We start from the raw sequence: 23,793 nt of genomic DNA on the forward strand, positions 1-23,793 counted from the left end.
TCCCATTATGCATGAATCTGGAATGCATAATAATAACTGAATACTATGTATTTCTCTTTCTTATACAGTGGTTATTACTTTCCCTGGGGTATCTTTTGGTTTTATGTTTAGCTACCCCTATTTTCGGCATAAGTTAATTGGATTGCAGGTATTAGATTCTGAAGTTCTGTATTTAGGTGTCCTTTGCATTGTTTGACATTCTTCCTGGTTGTTTTGGTGACAATGTGAGGCAGCCCAGATGCTCCCCATGCTATAAAGGGATGAAGCAAGAGCAGATGGAAAACAAACAAACCTTTGAAGCAATAAACCATGGTTTGTTTATATATGGGACAACACACAATTAACTCATGGTTTGTTTTTAAAGGCTTAAATAAACCATGGCCTAGTGCTATGTATGAACAAGGCTAAAGTGGTTCTCTGAACTGTGGCCTATGCCTGCAGTGTTGTCCATATTTACAGGTATGAAATATACACAAACAATGTAGTATAGTGTGCATATAACTCTTAGCAGAACTGCAGCTTAGTTATTATATAGAAGTCACTTGAATTTAAAGAAGAAACATGAGAAAATTCCTAAGTAGTCCAACTTCCTGTCACAACCATAATCCTAATGAACGTTTCCTTTTCCTGCTCTTTAAGAGTCTCCTTGATGGCATGGTAATGTGCATAAGAGGGGGAAACTCTCACACAAAGAAATCTTCCCTTTTTCATTTTAATTGAACTTTAATATGGGAAGGCCACCAAGGAAGTACATTCTGAGTTTAGAATATGTGACCACAGAGCAAATTCAAATATAAAGCTAAGCCTTGCAAACTAATGTCTCATACAGCTTTCCTCTGGTTTCTAGTCTGTTCTGTGCATGTTATTAATCACTAGCTTACACATTAAGTGCAGGGAGTTTTAACAGTTAAGCAAGATATTCCATCCTAGCAACTTATATTAATATTTGTTTGAATAATCTATTTAAGATGATGTCTGGCGAGCAGTGTGGTCTCCCTGGCAGTACTTCTCACTCACAGCTGATGTTTTTAATACGGTTTGTCATCCTCTGCTACTTCCACACTGTGTTCCAAATCTTCTTGTTCAGACTGGTCCATTTGTCTATAGAAACAGATCTTAAATGTTCAGGTTTATCTCTGTAATTTCTATTCATTTCAACCAGGATTACCATATTTTTTTGCTCTATAAGATGCACTAGACCATAAGATGCACCTAGTTTTTGGAGGAGGAAAACAAGAAAAAAAATATTTTGAATCCCAGAAGCCAGAACAGCAAGAGGGATCGCTGTGCAGCGAAAGCAGCAATCCCTCTTGCTGTTCTGGCTTCTGGGATAGCTGCGCAGCCTGCATTTGCTCCATAAGACGCACACACATTTCCCCTTACTTTTTAGGAGGGAAAAAGTGAGTCTTATAGAGCAAGCAATACGTTATATTTTATGCATTCATCTTAATGCACCATTATCCATGCATTTACAATTTTGCGTTTACCACACCAATATGGGCTCGCATACCTTTATTATGTGATGCAAAATATTCATTCCATGCAAATGCTCATGCATTTTCCCTGTCTGTCTTCTTTGTTGTTATTATAATATCCTACACAGCTTTAATATCTATCTACTAGTCTTCTATAGATCAGCCAACAGAAGACCACATGTTTCCATAAGCAGTAAGAAGGTGTGCCGCAAAAGGTGTCCTGCAGTGGCAGAGTAGAACAGGGGTGGGTAACCTTTGGCCCTTTGCCCTTTCTTTATACAGTCCTTGGTCTGATTTCAAATTCCTTCTGCAAGCAATCTGTCTATCCCCTGGTAGCCTGCTAGTTTGGGAGGAAAAGCAAGAGAGAAACAGATCTTGAGAAAGCGGCGTCACAGAAGGAAGGAAGGAAGGAAGGAAGGAAGGAAGGAAGGAAGGAAGGAAAAAGTTGCTCCATAACTGGAACTGAAATTTATCACCTCAGAACTGAGAAACAATCTTCAGCTCATTAATTATAATTGCTGCTGTTGCTGCTAATGTTACTGATATTAAAATAAATACAATTAAAATGTACAGGCCCCTTATCAATAAAATGGTCTAGAGGCTTGCATGATTTTCCTTGGGATTTATAAGAATAGGTCGGGCAACCAATGTACACATCGCTCCTGCAACAAACCAAAGTACACCTGATGAAATATGCCTAAATTAACTGTTAGCCAACACTGCTCAGCCAACACTTTTGCATTTAATAGGAGTGAACATGGACTGAAGCTGTGCTCAGCAGCAGACAGAACAACTATTATGAAGCAAAGGTTCTAGTCATGAGGAAGTCCTCCTTTGGCTCTTAAACTTTGGGTGTTCCCACAACAAAATCTATTGAGAATGCACCGTGCTTTGTACATTCAATTCCTTTTCGCTGGCTTATAACACAGCTGCTATATATTATCTTATACATCGGGCCACAAAGGTGCATTCTATAGGCATGATTGATCCATTACGAGCATCCTTTCCCCCGTCATTCACTGCTTTTCAGCCCAATGTTTGGGGACCCTGTTCTCAGCCACTTGTACATTTCAGCACTTGAAACATACCAAGAGGGACAATCAGCTAACTAATATCTATACCCCCTTCTCTGTGTTTCTCTAGCTTTCTCCTGAATCCATTGTGCTGCCCAATTGTGCTGTCATAAAGACGAGAGTTTGGGGCCTGTTTTGTGATGGAGAAGGACTGTGCAATCACAAGCTTTATTGCATACCATCCCATCTAGTGACCCCCCCTTCCCCCTCCCTGTTCTTATCATGAGAGCCCATTCAAAGGAAAATTACACCAGACTTCAATGGGAAGGGCGGGGGGAGAGAGAAGTGTCCCTCTGTTTCTGAAGCTATTCAGTGCCACAACCACAAAAGGTGAGAACTACAGGACAAACCTCTTCGGCTTTAATTGTGAAATGTTTCGAGCAAGGAGCAAAAAACCCTATTGAGATCGGGTGGTCCCATTTCCCAGAGATAAGCAAGTTCAATAATATACTGGTCAACGGAGTTACCCTATCCTGAACAAGCTTTTGTTTTTTTTAGAAAGGACTAAAATAACCACTTGGAGATGTTAAACTAAGGCATGGCATTTTAATACGAAAATGGAAGTCTAGTATATTTTGGTTCTCCATCACAATGACGTCCCTCAATTAGATCGCTTAGGCTTGGCAAATTGGTTTCTGCAGAGGCACCTAATCATAAAAAATAATCCGTCCATATTTATGGCAGCCTGCTTTTCCAGAGCTGTTTTTTCTTTCTTGCTCATTCCCATAGTAACGACGAGTGCCTGTTTTGGCCCTGTGCCACAATATAATATTCAAGAATGTTCTTTTCATCCGATTTTGAAAGAGAGGCAGGTATGAATATTTATATTACACTTTACATTTTGATAAGTTGAAGTATTTGCTGGCAACCTCTCTATTTTCTCTTGATTGAAAATGTGAATTTTTATTACACCAAGGACATCCAGCATAGCACTTTTTAGTGCTGTTTATAATGATGTCTCATTTTGAGATAATTTTTAATGGTCCAGGTCTCTCGGGGGGATTTATTGACAGGTTCAACCAAGCAACGTTATGGTTTCAGATATGGAAATGGAGTGTCTCTATTAAAACTGTGGAGTGGATGGGGTCTTAAACTGGCCAATGCCTGGTTGTGAATCATAAAATACCTTTAAAAGGAAATGTGAGACGGTTCCGGCCCCCCTCTCCCAATGTTGTTAAATGAGCTAAGCCCCTGAATGTATTTCTGATTCACAGAAAGATGCTGCCCCATACACTGCAAGCTGCTGTCCCACACACACGTATCCCACTGAAATCAGTGGGGCTAAACCCTGAGTAGACATGTATCCAATTGCACTTTCAGTGTCTGGAAGGAACCATCTAGGCAAACTGAATGCGAAGTATTGAGGTGTGATCTTTATACCCAACATCCCTACTGGATTAGCTTTGCAGAATAATTGACTTTAAGAAGTGTGTGAAAACAGGAGATGGTGTTCGCTTAACATATTGAAAGTGAGTAGTTTTTCCAAGCCCTGGGACAAGCAAAGGCAAATATACAAACTAGATTGCAGAAGGACAGGAAAGGCAGGAGGCAACAGGTTTCATGGAACAGACTGTAGTGGCTTGGGTCCACTTCTGCAGTATTTATGTATGTTTTCCAGTTCTACAAACTTCAAAAGGAAAAGGAGGCACCGTGGTTTAATGACACATGACTAAACTATCTCTTTATTTCTTTTTTTAAATGCAAAACTCATTTTCCATTTTAAAATGTAGATTGGATGTTTTTCAAAAGGATATACTCCAGACCATGCTATGAATTTAATGGCATGATGAAGGGATTACTTTTCATCAGCCTGGGCTCCATGGGAAGAGAGAGCAGAGTATAAGAGGCGGAGGAAAGCCATTTAGTGAGCCGGTCTACTAGTTTATTAACCCCCTTTGGCTTTGCTTGCTAAATTCAATTCATCTCCTAGCCAGGCCTTTCTGTTCGGCAAGACCAATCATAAGCCTGGGCTGAGTCTGAAATAGACCATCTAGAAACCAATCTTCATTGGTTGGCAAATTGATTCTACAGTCAATACAAAATACACTGGCAGAGAGAATGGAACAGACCACCCTTCTGAATGCAGGGCATAAGGAACACAACTGTGAATTTGATTCTGGCTCTGTTTTGATACCACTAAGTAGCCTGGCTGAAGGAGCAATGTGTGTAGAGATTATCGCTCCTTTTTTCAGCATTGTGAGGACTTCAACCCATACTTCAGTTGGAACCTCTTCATCAAACACATACGAAGTCTATTCTCAAAGTATACTAAGGAAATAATCCCAAACTTCCTCCAAGTTGGGAGGCAGGATAGGATAAAATGTAGGCCCCTCTTCACTATGGTTGGGTGAATACTTAATTTTCATTTTCTCTGGGTTTCTCATTTCCCCAGTCTTATGTTTACAATCTTAAATTCAGTTGCCGCTGTGAGAATAATGTGCTGGTCCTTGGGCCTGATCCAACAGGATTTGTTTTACGTCCTTATGTTGTCACTGTCTCTATCTCAATAGCCAATAAAAAATACTGAACTTGGGAAAGGGAGGCACAAAAAATGCTGCACATAGAATTAAAGTTTTCAAATTATGTAAATATATGCAAAAATTAGTCTGATGTGCGTGCAGTATTTTACTTGTAGAAAATGAAGTGAGGGCTGTTTCAGGTTTTAAAAGCAAAATTGTACCTTTCTACTAATTTGGAATTCTAACTGTATGGCACGGAAGGCTATAATATGAGGTCTCCCACTGAGCAAGAGGCGCTTGCCAGCACCAATGTTCTTGCTGAGCAAAGTCTTTTTTCCTCAAATATTTGCCATTAATTCACAGGAGTAAAAAAGAGAGGCTGAATGACTTAATAATGGGTTTACCATATCAAGATTTCCCACCACCTCTAGTTTTTCCCAATTCCCTGAGAATAAAGGCAAGGGGGAGAATATGGTTTATAGGTGTGCAACTAGGTTCATGGAAAAGGGGGGGGGTGTTGTCAAATAGCCATAGCCAATGCAAAACAGATTAAAACATTGGATTTTGCTTTTTCCCTGTGGGTGGGTCAATTTGTGAGCAACTTAACCACCAAACTGAATCCAGTAGAATTTCTCCTGCACACAAGGGTTTCCTCCTACTGGAAACTGAGCCTGATCAATGTCCTGAGGAGGTACTTCACTAATTCCGAGGAGACACAGCACCAATAAGCTGTAATGCAGGACGGACCTTATATCTTGTGCCTTCCCATCTGCCGCACCAGATGCTATTGAAACTCAATGACTTATTTACCTTCAGACCACAAACCATCAAAGCAAAACAGTACATTACTGATATGGAACCAGTTTTGTTTTGGCATAGGTGCATTTGCTTAACATAGAATCATAGAACAGTAGAGTTGGAAGGGACCCAAACATTCATCTAGTTCAACCCCTTGCAATACAGGAATCACAGCTAACATGTGGCCCATATTAGTGAGTGGGATACAGTTGCAATCCTATACACAATTATTTAGGAGATACCTTTGGTTGTATTACTCTATATCAGGCATCCCCAAACTCGGCCCTCCAGATGTTTTGGGACTACAACTTCCATCATCCCTAGAAAACAGGACCAGTGGTCAGGGATGATGGGAAATGATACTATATTGCTCTATCATCATTGTTATATAAAAGAAAATAGGAAAGAGTATTTTAAAAGTTTGTATTTTAAAAGTATTTTAAAGATGTTGACAGCTGATGACTTATCTGCTATAAGGGGGAATTTGCATAGGTTCTCTTCCCTGTATCTAATTCTTCTGGTTCTCCTACCCCTTTGATGGGCATAGGGAGTAAATCAGTAACCTTTGTGTGACCAGCTGTGAAAGTCCTCTCCTAAAGCTTGCAAGCTTGCCTGCCTAGATAGCGGCATGTTTTAGTAAGTTTAGCGTTTATTTGCTTTTATTCCTTTCCTAATACCTAGTACCCCTGAACGACAATAAACTTATGTAAGTTTATATGTAAACTTGTGATAAAAACTCTCTTCAGATACATTACACAGGGTTAAATGGGAACACAATGACAGGTCCTGCCCCAACTGACATATGTTCAGTGCTTTTTTCTGGTGGGACGCAGGGGGACTCATGCCCCTAAACATTTTGTGAATCTTTGTACTTTTGTCCATTTACTGTATTTATTTTTCCGAATCTGAACTATAAAATGGTGATTTTCTTGAGTCAAAATGAGAGTACCCCTATATATGTGTGTGTGTGTGTGTGTGTGTGTGTGTGTGTGTGTGTGTGTGTGTGTAAAAAGCACTGCATATGTTTATCAGACTTTGAGTACGGGCATCATGTATGAACAAACTTTCAGTGCAGCTTGGAACGCTGAACACAAATTGTATGTTTATATGAACAGGGATTGCGAACTTAGCCTAGTGAATGCAGTTGTGTTAGAGCAGGGTCTGCCATTATGCTTTCACTCACCCCACATTTGTTTATCACAGGCATTTTAGCCAATAGCTCTTTTTGCCCCAAGAGCATTATATTCCTCTATTATTATTATTATTATTATTATTATTATTATTATTATTATTACCCTGCCCATCTGGCTGGGTTTCCCCAGCCGCTCTGTGTGGTTCCCAATAGAATATTAAAAACACAATACAGCATCTAGGGGTCACTATCCTTTTTGAAGCTCTGAGGAATAAAATATTAAATTCTCAGAGGAAAGGCATAGCAACTTCTTGAAAAAGTAGTCAGTGCAAATAACCTCTTCTGAAATGAAGGGTCACTCCTGAAGACTTGGGCTAATCAGAATCTGCCTCCACTGTACAGAGGCACTCTCATGCTGAATATTCAGAAAACAAAATTCCATTTTACATTTGCTCACAGATTAGGTTATATTATATTATCCCTACCGGTTGTTGTTGTTGTTTTGCTGCCTTATATAGCTACATGTACAAACAGAACCCAGATGCTCTTAACAATCTCAACACTACATTTACTGTTAGGATCAAAACTGATTGTGCCATGTATGAACTCTATGAATCAATTAGCATTAGTTTAATCTTTATCTGCTTGGCTTTAATAAAGGCTATTCAAGAAAGATAATACTTGATAAATAGAATAGCTTTGGTTTCTGGGATTTGTCAAAGACCAAGATATTGTACCAAGGTAACAATTTGATAGTGATACAGCTAGTTTATAGTCAGATTAACAGGTAATTTAATGCCATGTGCATTGTAATTCCTTATCATTATCCAGCAGTTTACATTTCCTTAGAATAATCTTCCACAATCTGACACCCTCCAAATGTATTGTACTACAAATCCCATAATCCTGACCATTGGTCCTGCCCTTTGAAAAGTTACAGGATTTCAGTAGGAAGTTAGCAGGTATGTAGTGACTGGAACTGAAGCAGTAGGTCCATCCAAAAACTTTTGCAAGTATATCAGTGTTGATAGAGAACTTGTGTATGGCTGACCTGATCCAACTGTGCACACAAGTTATTATGGATGCACTGACAAGGATGTCTGGAGGGACCCTATAGTGTTTGAGACTTACGAAAGCTTAACTGTTGCCAGGAGTGAGCCAGCAATAAATCACACTGAGTAAGTGAAGTTAACTCTTTATTAGAAGAAACGTAATCTGCTTGGGAGTGCCAGGCCTAATGAGCACAGCAACTCTTCTTCAATAGGTCTTGCTCCTATGAGGCAAGTTGTGGAGACTGAAGGTCCCCACCTTCCCACAGCTGCCTAAGTCTGCTCCTCTTCCGGGGACTTTCCCAAGCAAACTGAGACTAGGTAGCATGCCTGCCTTTGCTCCTCCTGCTTCATACCTCTCCTGGAAGGGGAGACACCCTTGCTTCTTCACCAGCCTGATCATCTCTGTCTCTTGGCCTTCCTCTCCTGCTTCTGCTTCTGTTTCTGCTTCTGGACTTCTCTCTGCCACAGACTCTCCTGGCTCACTAAACCCTGCTACCTCTTCAGCTTCCAACACCTCCTCCTCCCAATCTTCTCCCTCTGACCACTCATCTTCATCCCACCATCAATCCCTGGGCTCGGACCTTTCTTCCATTGGGGGTTTTCTTTGGGGTTCCCCAGTTGGTACCTTCCGCCATTCCTTTGTGCCCAGCCAGTCCATTACAACTGTGTTGTATATTTGGTTCTCTGAAACACTTTAGGCTTAGGCTTTTAATGCTACTTTAAGTACTTCCCAATTATAATGAAAACTGTCTATATTTATTAAAAGGAATAATAAGCACAGCTAAATCAGCAGACCTGATGATGCCATTGGTTTCAACAGTGCTGCCATCTTCACAGTCTTGTTCAATGGGTTGTGAGATCAATGAAAGGAAATCAAATTACTCAGAAGGCTACTCGGTGCGTTCTGTTTCTCATGTGGCCCAAATTGTGATGTTGGGATTTCCATGTGCAAATAATGAGTGAAGTAGATACATATTCACCCCTGTCTGGTGGCTTTAATGTGCCAGCTTTTGATTTACATCCAGAGCTTCCAAACTGTGTCCTAAGGATTTATTTCATTTCAGAATGTTGAAGTTCTGCACAGCATCTGCGAAGGAAGTAAGCTTGTCGGGTAACAGCAGTGGCTCAGTTGCAGAGCATCTGCTTTGCATACAGAAGGTCCCAGGTTTAACCCCCACCATCTCCAGATACAACTGGGAGGGACTCCTGCCTGGAACCCTGGAAATCAGAGCAGACAGTATTACGCTAGATGGACCACTGGTCTGATTTGCCAAAAGCAGTCCTGTGTTCCTGTGTAAATGGGGGGTGGGTGGGTGATCAGAAGAGAACTAGGGAAACCAAAAATTATACAAGATAAAATAGTGGACCCAACAATGTCCCTTGTACAATGTTCACCACACATCACAAGACTCTATTTAATATACATACCAGGCTTCAATCGTGAATGTGAAATGGTCAGCCCTGCCTTTTCTGTCACCATGCTCATGTCAGCATCTGTCATGCTAAAAAATACTGACAATGATAGATTAGGTTAGTGCTTTTTTCTCGGAGGGCGCAGGGGTACGCATACCCCTAAACATTTTGTGAATCTAAGTTTGGCCTCATTGAGGGGCAGTATTTCAATATCAGTAGGAAAATGAGAGTACCCCTAAACATTTTTTTAAGAAAAATGCACTAGATTAGGTGAAGAGACCTGGAGCAATAAGGAGCAGTTGCCACCCTTCATAATCTTCAACAAGGAAAGCATTGCATTGTCATGGTATCCTGAAGACAGACATGCACAACTGGAAACATATAGTTATATTTTAGCCTAGTGTTAATGGTTCTAGCATATGCCTCATGTGATTTAGCCAAATTCTCAATTCCTTCTTGCTTAAATGACTTGGGTTTCATTTTCTTTGGGAGGAATAATCTTTTCCCTGCTTTTTTTATTGCTCTTTTACAAACTTTCCATCCCAAACTACTAATGAAATGAAGTGATATGAAAAGTGTCAAATAAATTCTGTGGCCAGTAAGGAGGCCGGGAAAGTCTGGGGTCAGTTACAGTAAATAAAGCCAAGCAGTAGCTGCATAAAGTGTCAAGATATTGAAGCAAGACTGTGGGGGTTCCTTAGGGAACCCTTCCTGCAGCAGCAATGATAGATAGATGCTGAGTTGTTATAAATAATGATTTTTATCCTGGGAAAAGATCTATTTGTTTTTTTAAAAAAAAAATATTCCCATGCTAGGTTAAGGCTTGCTTACTTGCCTACTCATTTTATAGAGCTTAAATTTGCATTTATTTACAAAAAAAGCAAAAAGCTGCAAGATTGCACCCAAGCAGGTGATTATGTGAGCAGAACCTCTTCTGCTCACACAATGGAACTTCCCTTCCTTCTTCTCTCCTATGCACCCCCATAAATCTGCTCTGTGAATTCCCCTAATGCTCTGGAGCAGATTTAGGAGTAGTGGTGTGAGGGCAAATTGGACAGGGGTCATGGAGAAAGGGAAAGTTCCACTGTGTGAATGGAGGCTATTCCACTCACACAATGACTTCACTGGATTGTTTGTTTTGTTTGTTTGCTTGTTTGTTGTGAGGTGGTTTTGTTTTCTATATTTCATTATTGTTACACACTGCCATGGAATCTGTTTGGATGAAGGGCAGCTTAGTAATTTTTTTAAAAGGAATTTGTTTTTTGTCCTCCGTCAGGATAAAAATATTCAACTTTTTTGGGGGGGGAGGGGAATCCAAAAGTAAAAATGAAATAAAAACTAATGAAATAAAGTTTTTTGTATCTGTGGTACCACCACCCAATTTTTTCCAACTAAAGTCAGGGAGGAGGGACCATGCCAGGGGGTTGGACCAAGGCAGGAGAATATGGGGTGAATCTAAAAGAACTGTGGGTTAATTTGGCTCATGGGCTAACAATTCCTTATCCCTGAAATAACCCAAGGTTCAAGAAAACATTCAGGAAGTTTCAGGAAGAAACTGTCAGAACAGGGAGAAGGGTAACATTCTCTTCTAGTGATTTGGACCAATAAGTGACAAACAAAATCTCATATAAACCAGGGCTAGGAAAGGCATGGACAATATTATGTAGCTCAGTGAATAATGTTGACCAAGCTAAACACAAGGTTGTTAACTGTGCATGAATGAGATATGATAGTGTTCTTTGTTCCAAATGAATGGAATGTTTTCTTTGTAAGCCCAGTTTTGGGTGGTTATGTTGCTCACTCCTGATTTATTAGCACATCACAGCTGAAACATGAACACAATAGCTCAGAGGTAATTGGTCCTTAATCTCTTGCTGTTTACAGCCCACTTCAATGAATTGCTAAGAGATGCACCCTACTTAGGCTGCTCCTGAACAATAGACATGTAAAGGGTGCTTTCCAATGTGGAGGTTGCTGCTAGTAACTGAAAGGGGGAGGAGCAAGGCAGTGGGGAGGTTGGTGTGGTGCAGGTACAGTGGCAGGAGCATCAAATTGGCTTCGCCTCTGCAACCACACCATGCTGACTTCCCATCTCCTGAAATCCCATCCCCTCTCAGTTACTGGCAGTAATGGCTGCACTGGGAAGCCTGGGAAGCAACCTTGCCCCACCCCACCCCCCGTTCTGCCAACCATTACTGCTGGTGGATGTATTCCAAGTGTGGAAACCTGGTTCTGCAAGTACTGTATATGGCCTGTTGCTGGATTGGGGCCAGCCAATTCCATTCCCAAATGAAGGAGAAATAAAACATCCCAAATGGATGTATTGGACCAACTTACTTTCCTAAACTTTCAGATGGGTAAAATTCTAACTGAAGGGAGAAATTTATTTGGATCGAGGCTGAAAATAAGATTCTCTGAAAGAGCTGCAGAATGCTAGACTGCTGCAGTTAGCAAACAGGAAAATATGTTGACTTGAGCTAGTGTCTACAGAAGTTAGGTGCACTAATGGAAAAGTTAAGATCATGTGAAACAACCTAACAACGTCAATAACTCTCCAAATGCTGCAAATCCCATTTGTTATTGTCTTTCCAACTAACATCTCCATTGATATTTGGGGGTAGTAGGTTGAGGACTTGCTGTGCGAACTAAAGGTGGCCTCAAGATTTCAGAGAGAATTGCCTTAGTTGCCTGTTGCCATGGCAATGGTTAATTTTCCAGGCAAAGGTGTTTGAGGCACTTTTATTTTAAAGCTGGGGCAAATTGGCAAAGTTCAATTGAGAAAAAAGGAGCTGTGCCAAGGGTGTTTATCCATCAGTAGCTCTGTTCCTCAAACAGCTCTTGAAAGCTACTGTGCACACAACAAAGTGCAACCCAGGTGGCTACATTGCACTTCTTCTTTTGTGCAGCTATTGAGCAATGGGTCATCCATGACACATGGAGGTGGGAGGAAGGTTTGGAAATAGAAAACATCCTGACTGTATTACCTCCCTTGTTTTCTGCAGGTGTTCTGCTTTTTGTGATAGTGTAACCAATTTCAGAGCCCCTGCCCCCTCCCTAGTCTTTTCCATTCAAGATCCTGCACGAATGCTCCAGCCAATGCTTGGATGCCTATATAATGCAAACATCACCACCTCAGTTCGTTTCTTATCCAGATGTCCAAATTGCATGTGCAGTGGTTCCCCATGAAATAGCTGGCTTCATAAGGGGGCAGAGGTGCTGCTGCATTCAGGGTGGAGGCCTGATTTGTGTCAGCTGAGGCACAAGATAAGACGTCTTCCTCCCCGTCCCTGTGCCCCTCCAGCCAGAGGGAGGAATCAAGGAAGGTGTGAGTGGGAAAACAATAGTAGCATTTAGGGAGACAGCCTACAGTTTTGGAGAAAGAAATACACAGAGATGCCAGGTAAGAACAAAATCCAGAAAGTGCCATTTTTAGGGGGTTGTGCCTTCTGGGATTATTATGTGGGAGAGTGGATCCACATAATAGCGGTCTTGAAAGACCTACATTGGCTCCCAGTATGTTTCTGAGCACAATTCAAAGTGTTGGTGTTGACTTTTAAAGCCCTAAACGGCCTCGGCCCAGTATATCTGAAGGATATACCTTCGTTCTGCCTCCATCGTTCTGCCCGGACGCTGAGATCCAGTGCCGAGGGCCTTCTGGCGGTTCCCTCATTGTGAAAAGCAAAGCTACAGGGAACCAGGCAGAGAGCCTTCTCGGTAGTGGCGCCCGCCCTGTGGAACGCCCTCCCATCAGATGTCAAAGAGATAAACAACTACCTGACATTCAGAAGACAGCTTAAGGCAGCCCTGTTCAGGGAAGTTTTTAATGTGTAACATCTTAGTGTATTTTTGGTCTTTGTGGAAGCCTCCCAGAGTGGCTGGGGAAACCCAGCCAGATGGGTGGGGTACAAATAATAAATTATTATTATTATTATTATTATTATTATTATTATTATTATTATTTTCTGGCTGGCTGTTGGAATGGTAGGAATGACCTCACCAATGCTCAGCCTGTACATTTGCATATAAGCTAAAATACAACAAAACCAGTGGATGTGGTAAAAATTGAACGGCAGAAGCTCATCTTGAAAGCTTCCATAGGGATGCCTCATCCAGGTCCAAGGAATGAAGTATCTGTCTCTGATTAATTTTCTCATTCTCTGGCATACTCTGTGCTAATGAGTCTCAAACAATCTTGAATACCTCATTAGCACCTCAATAACTTTCCAAAAGGAAGGTCCATCCATGACCTTGGCAGTCTGGCTGATGACATCATCATTGCTGCTCTGAGAAAGGTCCTAGAGCTTATGGCTCCCTGCACTTCTCCTCTACTACACCACTGTACAAAATGCCAGTAAGTCTTCAGTGACCTCCTTTCAAGAGAAACCAAACCTGGATAAGCTCTGTACCCCTAAAATATGTCACCATTAAAAAAAGTGGGGCAAATGCAATAATATGTACATACACAGAAACATAAAATTAGTTTTTAATTGATGCCCAATAGATGGATGAGTGATTTTTTATATAAATAAATGAAATAAATAAAAACTTCTTGTTTAAGATACAGGATACCAGAATGTGGAATGGGAAGGTATCTATTCTCTTACCACAAGATATGAATAACTGCCTCTTGATTTCAGCAAGAGTTACTCACATCCTGTGGGAAAGGAAGAGAGAGCCCTAACTTTAAAGAGAAGTTGCATCTGCCACCTCTGTGGTAGGTCCTTGAGGGTTGAGTGCTATTTGGGGACAAATTCAAAACATATTTTGTTGCAATCTACACTACAAGATGAAACAGTATTTTAGCAGCATGTTGTAATAACTTGTAAAACAAGGGGAGTTTTCTCCCAAGTAGAAGGATCCACTTTGCAAAGTTCTTTAGCTCCTACACAAGAACACAGAAGAGGTCTGCTGGATCAGGCCAGTGGGCCACCTAGTCCAGCATTTTGTTTTCACAGTGACCAGCCAGATGCCTGTGGGAACACTCAAAGCAGGACCTGAGTGTAACAGCTCTTCCCCCTCCTATTGCCTCAGACAGTACCACTTCATCGTACATCACTGTGGTGGTGGTGGGGTGTTTGGTTGGATTTTACTGGCCTGTAAGAAGGAGAAGAAAAGTTGAGATCCCCAGCATACATTATTTGAAGGGAGACCATAACAGACTAGAATAACCTGTCCATTGAGGCTGTTATTGCATTGGACCCGACATTTTATTTAGGACATGGATAAAAGTTGTGGGGAGCGGAATCGGTGCCAGATTTCAGTGGCAACCTGAAAATTTGGCACACCCCACCTCTCACCTTCCATTCTGCATCATAGTTGCAGCGCTCCCTGTGGTGCCCCTGCGGCTCTGCGCCAAATGCAACCGAACTGGTTGCGCTCGTCTAAATCTGCCTCTTGGGCAATCTCTGCTTCTTGTTAATGTATAATGCTTACAGAACAGGTAATTGGAGGTAGCTACATTCTGTAATAATAATAATAATAATAATAATAATAATAATAATAATAATAATTTATTTATACCCCGCCCATCTGGCTGGGCTTCCCCAGCCACTCTGGGTGGCTTCCAACTAAATATTAAAATACAGTAATACATCAAACATTAAAAGCTTCCCTAAACAGGGCTGCCTTCAGATGTCTTCTAAAAGTTTGTTAGTTGTTGTTCTCTTTGACATCTGGTGGGAGGGCGTTCCACAGGGAGGGCGCCACTACCGAGAAGGCCCTCTTCCTGGTTCCCTGTAACTTGGCTTCTCGCAGTGAGGGAGCAGCCAGAAGGCCCTCAGCGCTGGACCTCAGTGTTTGGGTAGAACGATGGGGGTGGAGACATTCCTTCAGATATACTGGACCAAGGCCATTTAGGGCTTTCAAGGTCAGCACCAACACTTTGAATTGTGCTTGGAAACGTACTGTAAAACCTCCTAAGTGCATCTCTGGAAACCTTCCTTGCCATGTAAAGGGGGAAAATCAGCCTTCAGCTGGGATTTGCATTGAGGTTCATATCCTGAATTCTCTCCACTGTACCAAAGAGTAGTATGGAGGAAAAGTGGACTGGAAAGACAGATGGATAGAAACTTGGCTTGCATAATTGGCTCTTACATCTTAATGCTCTCCAGAAGCCAAGGAGAACCTGTTCTCTCCACATCTCAAATACATGCCGCGCCCACTCTTTCCTTCTCCCTCCTCCTTGTCTTCTCTCCTTTTCTTACACATGTGTACACATAAGATGCATTTAAGATGTAGGAACAAGAAGTCAGAAAGGGAAAACATGTATGGAGGTTTAAGTCTTAAAAATAAATATTTCCACCATGAAGTATTTTCCTTAGAGGAACAGGGCATTTTTACAGAAGGCATAATTTCTATTTATTTTCTCTGAAAATAAGAAAATGGAAGAAAAAAAGTTCTGCTATTTGGAATGTCTTAATCTGCCATTATATTTTCCAGCTGGTCATCTTTTTCTAGAAGTGCCTGTCAACCCAGGAAGAGGAGGGGTTACATTTTGCATATTTACTTCATCCTGTTTAATATCCTAATTAATTTGACCACACCCATATCACAGAGAAAATCTAGCTGGCTCAGCTTGGCCTTTCAAAGCTAGAGATGTAATCCATTATATCAACAGGAATGATGAAGATTTAACAAAATTACAAACAGAGTGTTAAAAAATATCAATGTCTTCTAAGCCCAACACATGCTAGCAAGAGATGTAGGAAGAGAATATAAATTAAAGCATTTATTTGCCCCTCTAACTTTAGACACTTGTCTTATAAGAATCACACACACTTAACTGTTCGATTTATAGCTTTCTAACTTTGAGGCCCAGTTTAATATACTTTTTTTGTATAACTGCTATGATTTCATTCATGTTTTTAACTAACTGATTTTAGTATGTATTTATTTTTAAAGTGTGGATCTTGTTTGCTGCCCTGAGCTCCTTTGGGATGAAGGATGGAATATAAATTTTAACAAGAACAATTGCACCACCATCAAATATCAAATAAGCAAAGCAACTTATTTTTAAAAAGGCATATTTTAACCACCCTTAGCATACTGTTTTTGCAAGAATCTGTATGTAAGCAAACTCTAGCTTGGAATCTTCCCCACTCATTTAGCCCAAGTCACAATCCAGTTAAGTTTATGTACTTAGTGACTTCCTTTCCACCTGACTGTTAATGAAGACTGACTAACTTTCAACATGTGATGTACTGAGAGGAATCCTGCATGAGCTAGAGATAGCCACGTGGAGACAAAGTGGTCATTTGATATCTCCATCATATGCCTGACTGTTCAGTGCATGATGAGGTAGGTTGTTTTGTCCCCTCTCCCCTCCACTCATTGCCCACTGAACAGCAATTGGGCAAAGTGGCTTTGCCATCCGATTACTGCTCTGTTGCGTAGCTAGTTGTAATGCCCATTGGACTAAGAATATAAATGGTAAACCATAGTAGAAAGAGGCAATGTCACTTATGTGTACAGCACCTTGTGTACACAGCAGTGGTGACGTTAACTGATCCTAATTGGCAGGTTGCCAAATTATGAAACCAAGTCAAAAGTTTGGTTATGATTGATTTTAAATTAATTTTTGCATTTTTATGCATCTGTATCAGTAGTTGGAAAAAATCAATTCTGTTTGCATTTAAAGTGAATCTACAGAACTCACTCTTTCTGAAGCAATGTGCAGACTAAAGTGCTCCCATCCTTCAAAAGTCGCACTTCTCTGAATTTTGCAATGCAGTTCTGCAGCCAAATAATAGGTACAAAAATGCATATACTAGTGTAAAGTGTATACTAGAAATGCATGTACAAAATGTAATGTGCAAATATGCATTCTATGAGGGTAAATTGCTTTGCAAATATGTGTCTATTAAGCAGAATTTTATAAAAGATATGTATTTGGATAAATTCACATTAAGTGCTGATTAATTTTCATGAGAACTTCTTATTTTTTAAAAAAGCCCAAGCTGACCTGGAAATGTGAAGAATTGAACTTGAGAAATTGGGAACTAGTTTTGAGTTTGAGATGTATCCCTATTGCCAAATAGATGCAAAGGAGAAGTACAAAAATGAGATTACTGAATATTGCAGGTCGGATATGGATGCATGGATGAGCCCTTTGAATTAATTCTCATGCACACTGAGCCAGCCATTGCTATGACAATATAATGGACTGAACAACATGCCCTTGCATTAACCCATTGCTGCTGTGCGTTCTTTATATTTATAAGAAAGGTCAACTGTTACGTAGTCTTTGTCATCTGTCCCTTCTTTATTGTAGAGCAAACTTGTGCTGAAAACTAAGTCCTTCATGTTCACTGACTGCAGGTTTATTGATAAAGAGCTGGACTCTCATTATCTTAGCAAATCTAGAAAAAGAAGCATTAAAATCTACCCTAGATACACATCAAAGCAAAACTTTCCTGGTGTATCATTCCTTGTTCCAATGACAAAGGACAACATCTCATTGATAATAGGGAGGAGCAAGGGGAAAGTGTTGTGATATATATTATAAAAGTATAACAGTACTAGGGCAAATACCTAAGCTTTTCTCCAGTAGATGCCAATAAGAATTGCTCTCCTGTAACTTTTAAAAGGCTTTGACAACCCTTAATTCAAAACACTGAGTGGTACTGTTGGATCACATGGTGTAAAGATCAGACACGCTGAAGGTGAGATAATTTAAAGACACACAAATGATCCCTCTTTCATACACAGAGGAGTTCTCAGAGGCCTGCTTGCTGTGTCTAGAAGACTAATCAACAGGCAAGACCCACTGCTCAATAAAGCTTCCTATCAGGATTCCACATCTGGCTTGCACATCTTAATTTAATGACGATATGGCAACACAGCCTTTCCATTGCACAGCACAAATTAACACATTGACTTCTAAGGGCATAAATCTAACGGGTAGCATGTTTTCCCTACAGAGTTGTACTAAGAAAGTTTTCTGGCCAGGAGGAAGAAACATGAAGCAAGAAGAACATAAGGAACTTATTGAGACTAAGCCTTAGAGAAACCACTGCAGTCTGTTCTCAATTCCCCGTTTCACATTCCTGATATGACCCATGGACTATAGGTACTTTATTGTATACACACTGGACTAGAATTGTGAATACTGCAAACCAACTTAGCTTCTTTTAAATTGACGAGAGCCACACTGCTCTTACACCTGCTGAGAACCAGTGCAAGAATTTATACACCCATCAGCATGATAGTTTCGATCCAGACTCTTGGGAGATAGCTTTGAATATAATCATACAACATTGTCAACTAGCCCACAAACAGCCAGATTAAACATCATGATAAATATATGGGGCAGCAAGTAGGCTGCAATGCCGCTATGGGTCTATGGCTGTGTTTCCATCTCCATAAAGTTTCACTTTGCTGTTCGGTTCTTTAAAAAAATACAGAACTTTGTGGCTGTGGCCATTCATACTCATCTTAAGCCACCAATGTCCCTCGCCCCAAGCTATTAAGTGAAATTGTGCATTATAGATGGCTTTGTATCAAATTGTGCATGTTGGAGTTAATGATAGTCACATAAAATGCTGTGCAATTACAAAAGTCACCACAACCAACCAAGCAAACATTTTAAGAGGGAGGATATAGTGGCACAAAAACAATGGGCATTACGATAAACAGGATGGAAAGATGAAGCTGGAGTGGGGAGCAGCATGGACGGCAAGTAGAGGAAAAGAAATAATTACTTCACTCTCAAGACTACAATTGATATTTTAATGAGATTTGCACTATAGTGAGCCTGTTTAAAGGGTAACTATGGTTTGCAAATGAAGAAGAAGAAGGGGGGAGTTGGGCAAGTATTATCATTACAGTGGTACCTCAGGTTACATACGCTTCAGGTTACATACTCTGCTAACCCAGAAATAGTGCTTCAGGTTAAGAACTTTGCTTCAGGATGAGAACAGAAATCGTGCTCCAGCGGCACGGTGGCAGCAGGAGGCCCCATTAGCTAAAGTGGTGCTTCAGGTTAAGAACTGTTTCAGGTTAAGTACTGACCTCCGGAATGAATTAAGTACTTAACCTGAGGTACTACTGTATCATTATTCTAATTACTAAATTTAATTCTTTTATTAATCAATTCCTATTTAGCATACACAAAAAATGCATAAATAATCACCGTTAAAACAATTATTATGTACATCTATCTGTCCATATACACAGCTAGGTATACAAAAAATAATTGCATATCTAAAATCATTTCAATCAGTTCAAATACTGAATGGGATCAAAATCTCCACTTAGAAGGCTTGTTGAAGGAGGAAAGCCTTCAACAGACACCAAAAAGGCAATAAAGATGAAGCTCGTCTGGTAAGAAAGTATGAACAACACTTGATAGTGCCAACAGTAAGAGCACTAGCTCACATTACAAGGTATTGGTGTTACTACTTCTTGGCTGCCCTGAAATTTCAAGTGTATTCTACTAAGGAATCAACATCAGTAGAGAATCAACATCAGCAGATTGGATCACTGCTCTTTCATAAGCTCAGCGCTCTTGGAAAGCAGTAACATTGGTAACTATACATGTGTTGCATTTTTGAGGAGAGCAGTGCTGGATTTATGTACCGTATTTTTTGCTCTATAAGACTCAGTTTTTCCCTCCTAAAAAGTAAGGGGAAATGTGTGTGTGTCTTATGGAGTGAATGCAGGCTGTGCAGCTATCCCAGAAGCCAGAACAGCAAGAGGGATCGCTCTTGCTGTTCTGGCTTCTGAGATTCAGAATAATTTTTTCCCTTGTTTTTCTCCTCCAAAAACTAGGTGCATCTTATGATCTGGTGCATCTTATAGAGTGAAAAATACGATATATGTTAAGTAGGCTGACGCCTAGGGCCTCTAAATCTAGGGGGCCTAAGCAGCCCGCCCGCTCCCCAGCAAGCAGTCTCCCCTCTCCCAAAACTGCAAACCCAAAGACTTCATGTGAGGGCAGGGCAACTCAGTCCCAGCAACTAAGAGACTCAGGGCTAACCAGGGGGGCCCAATTTGAAGCAGTGGGGCGCAGCCTGAATATTTTTTTTGTAGGGCCCCAGTTTACAGCCAAAGTCTTAGAGATATAAATAAAATCCATCTAGATTGCCCTGGTGTGGGGCCCCCCTTAGGAGCAGCATGCGGGGGCCAATTGCTCCACTTGCCTTAAGGTCAGCCCTGATGAGACTGTGCAGGGGTTGGACTGACAAGCCTTCTAGGTCCCTGGTGTCACTATTCAGAGTACAGACTCAAGGACTTGTTATGGAAATAAAGAGGGGGCACTTATTGGAAATCAGTTTTGTCACATTTCTCCCCCCACAAAACCTCAGACAATGAGCCCAGCCACCTTTTATTCACAGCCGCATAAGCACTACACTGCAGCATGCCCATAAACCTGTACGTTCAACCACTGAAATATACACCCATGCGGCGTAAAATATCCCAACATGAAGTCATTTCTTCATTTACAGTGGTACCTCAGGTTACATACGCTTCAGGTTACATATGCTTCAGGTTACAGACTCTGCTAACCCAGAAATAGTGCTTCAGGTTAAGAACTTTGCTTCAGGATGAGAACAGAAATCGTGCTCCGGCGGCGCGGCGGCAGCAGGAGGCCCCATTAGCTAAAGTGGTGTTTCAGGTTAAGAACAGTTTCAGGTTAAGTACGGACCTCTGGAATGAATTAAGTACTTAACCTGAGGTACCACTGTATTGCATTTGTATGCCACTCTGGAACATAAACCTCTTGGGGCATCTTACAATAAGTAGATGACAATTTAAATACAAAATAAGACATAAAACCAAAAAAATCAATCTCTACCCTAACCCAACCCAGCCTTGACCCAACCCAAATGGCAAAGTGGAAAAAGGGAGCATCCATTCTTTCTTCCTCACTTGGCAGTCTTGAAGCACATACTTTGTCTGAGACAAGAGAAAATATATTAGGCATCCAAGGTGGATTGGGACCAATTATGGAAGCAATCCAGATCAGATGCCTAATATATTTTCTCTTGTCTCAGTTATGCCATCTTGATTTGACGCTCAAGATAAATTCACAGGAAAACCATCTGTCTGGCTACATCAGTTAAGTCAATAAAGGGAAACATTTTTTAACGCAAGAACATGGCCAGTTATGTCCACAACCACCACAACCCCCTCCCTTCCCCCATCCTCTTTGAAATGTTATGATGGGATAGAGCGGTAAGGATCTGTCAGCATTTCTGTTATAAACCTCAGCCTTCAGAGGTTTCTAAACCCCAGTCATGTATATAATAACACTGCATGAAAAAGTAGGTATGTGAATTGTCAGCAAAGGGTGACTGTGTTTGCTTTAAAACAGTTTAAAAGAAGTTTAAGTAGATTATTAGGGTTAGTGAGGTTGGGAATTACTTGGGGTGGTTTTTGTATACAGTTTCAGCTGCTTCCAGATATAAAGGGGCTCCATATCTGAACCTCTCCAAACATAAAGAATAAAACAGATGGACACTTCTCATCACTTGAGTCATGTCCCATCATGCTGGTGGTTGTGTTTTGCTGCTGTTTTTTATATTATTATTTTGAATTTGGTTTTAATCTTTTTAAAAAGAAACTGATTCAAAACTGGCCTGACTTATGCAAGTACAGTGGTACCTCGGGTTACATACGCTTCAGGTTACAGACTCCACTAACCCAGAAATAGTGCTTCAGGTTAAGAACTTTGCTTCAGGATGAGAACAGAAATCGTGCTCCGGTGGTGCGGCAGCACCAGGAGGCCCCATTAGCTAAAGTGGTGCTTCAGGTTAAGAACAGTTTCAGGTTAAGTACGGACCTCCGGAATGAATTAAGTACTTAACCTGAGGTACCACTGTACCTTATTGCCTAATACCTATTGTGTCCAAGGCAAGGTAGGAGCTCACAGGATCTATGGTACAGGATCGAGGACCAGCATGTTTCCACTTGGATTGTTTGGATTTTGTTGTTGCAAGCTACTCTGGAGTCAAAGACCCATAAGTCAAAGAACCATATAAATGAATGAATAAATGATAGCATCTGCCTCAGTGTTTGAGTGCATGCTTTCCATTCAGCAATTCTCCAACTGAACTCCTGGCAGCTGAAGCTACAAAAGCTTAGATAGCAGCACGCAGAAAGACAAATTGCCCAAGGGTTTTAACGGGTGATGTTAATTTAATCAATATATTCCTATGCTTCTTGGTATGTGTTGTACATAGAATCTTGGGGGCATCTAGCCCATAAAAATTACAGATACTAGTATAATAATCTGTGAAGGAAAGTATATTTTTATGGGGTGTGCATGGGCCCAAAGATTCATTTTGAATCTGCAACTGTATGTTTTCCTAAAATACCTATCTGTTTCTGTGTCACATTGTGCTCTCTCCAGATTGATTGGGTTCTTTGTATAGTGAAGTATTGTGTTCCTCATTTGCTCTAACGGGGAAGCTAAAAACAGTTATAATTGTTCCACTTTTGGCCAAAGTGGATAAAATGTGCAGTCACAAGAGCACCCCCCTCCCCGGGGTGGATTAAGCCTGACAAACTGCAGTCAAGGACTTTTTTGTAGGCGGGGAGGCTGCAGATTATATACATATACATATACATACACACACACACACACACACACACACATATATATATATATATATATATATATATATATATATATATATATGGTGGGGGTGGGGGAAGATAATGAGAAACAGGCCTATTATTAATTGGATAATATTTTCCCAGTTCACACATTAAACAGGCTATGGAGCCGTGCACATTAAGCTTTTTTAAATACTGCTGAAGTTATTGAGATTTAAGGACTGTGTGCAGGATCACAACCTTAATATTCTAGTCAGTGCTGCCACAAGAGAAAAGACTAGTGGCCTGATCTTTCAACTTCTGTGCTGATGCAACCCTCTTGCAAGTCTAACTGATTCAAAAAATATGTAAATTGCAAGCATGATATTTGTTACCATCTAATTGCAGTTGAAAACTGAAGAGCAATTATGTTTATGATCTCCATTCTCCGAGCTGAAACAGCATCTCCACTCTGCAGCATCACTTGCCCTAGGTAAATAGGCTGCTTGACAGCTTCTCATTATTACTGCATGTCACCTCTTGATCTCTTTTTGTGACCATTGCCACAGAGTATTTCCCAAAATAGATGACGGCAGAAGTAGATACTTCCTCTTCATTATCTGGAGAGCTTGAGCTTCTCACTAGGCACCTTTCACAAGCAGGAGATAAAAACTTCCATGCAGCCTTCAGTTTTGAAAAATGTTCCATTAAGGCCCAATCACAAAACACAATAAAGTTAGTTCATTACCCAGCTTAATGCAGCATTAAAATTGCATGGTTCTTGTGTGATTGCTAGATAAAAAGCACATCATCAAAAGGTAAACCGATCCTTGAGTTTATAGCGTTGGTTTGCTT

The 23,793-nt window shown here is 40.7% G+C and overlaps 1 long non-coding RNA gene across 2 annotated transcripts in view; it reads left to right on the top strand.

Moving 5' to 3' along the window:
* Nucleotides 1–23,793, top strand: part of LOC128415803 (uncharacterized) — an 85,852-nt gene that overhangs the window by 49,123 nt on the left and 12,936 nt on the right. The window contains exons 3-4 of one of the 2 annotated variants that reach the window (XR_008331075.1): nucleotides 18,321–18,469; nucleotides 23,347–23,431. This is a non-coding gene — a long non-coding RNA (uncharacterized LOC128415803). The remainder of the gene's footprint in view (nucleotides 1–18,320; nucleotides 18,470–23,346; nucleotides 23,432–23,793) is intronic. The other variant, XR_008331076.1, reaches the window with a different exon arrangement.

Source organism: Podarcis raffonei, chromosome 6 (genome assembly GCF_027172205.1).
Source record: "Podarcis raffonei isolate rPodRaf1 chromosome 6, rPodRaf1.pri, whole genome shotgun sequence".
NCBI classification, from domain to species: domain Eukaryota; kingdom Metazoa; phylum Chordata; class Lepidosauria; order Squamata; family Lacertidae; genus Podarcis; species Podarcis raffonei.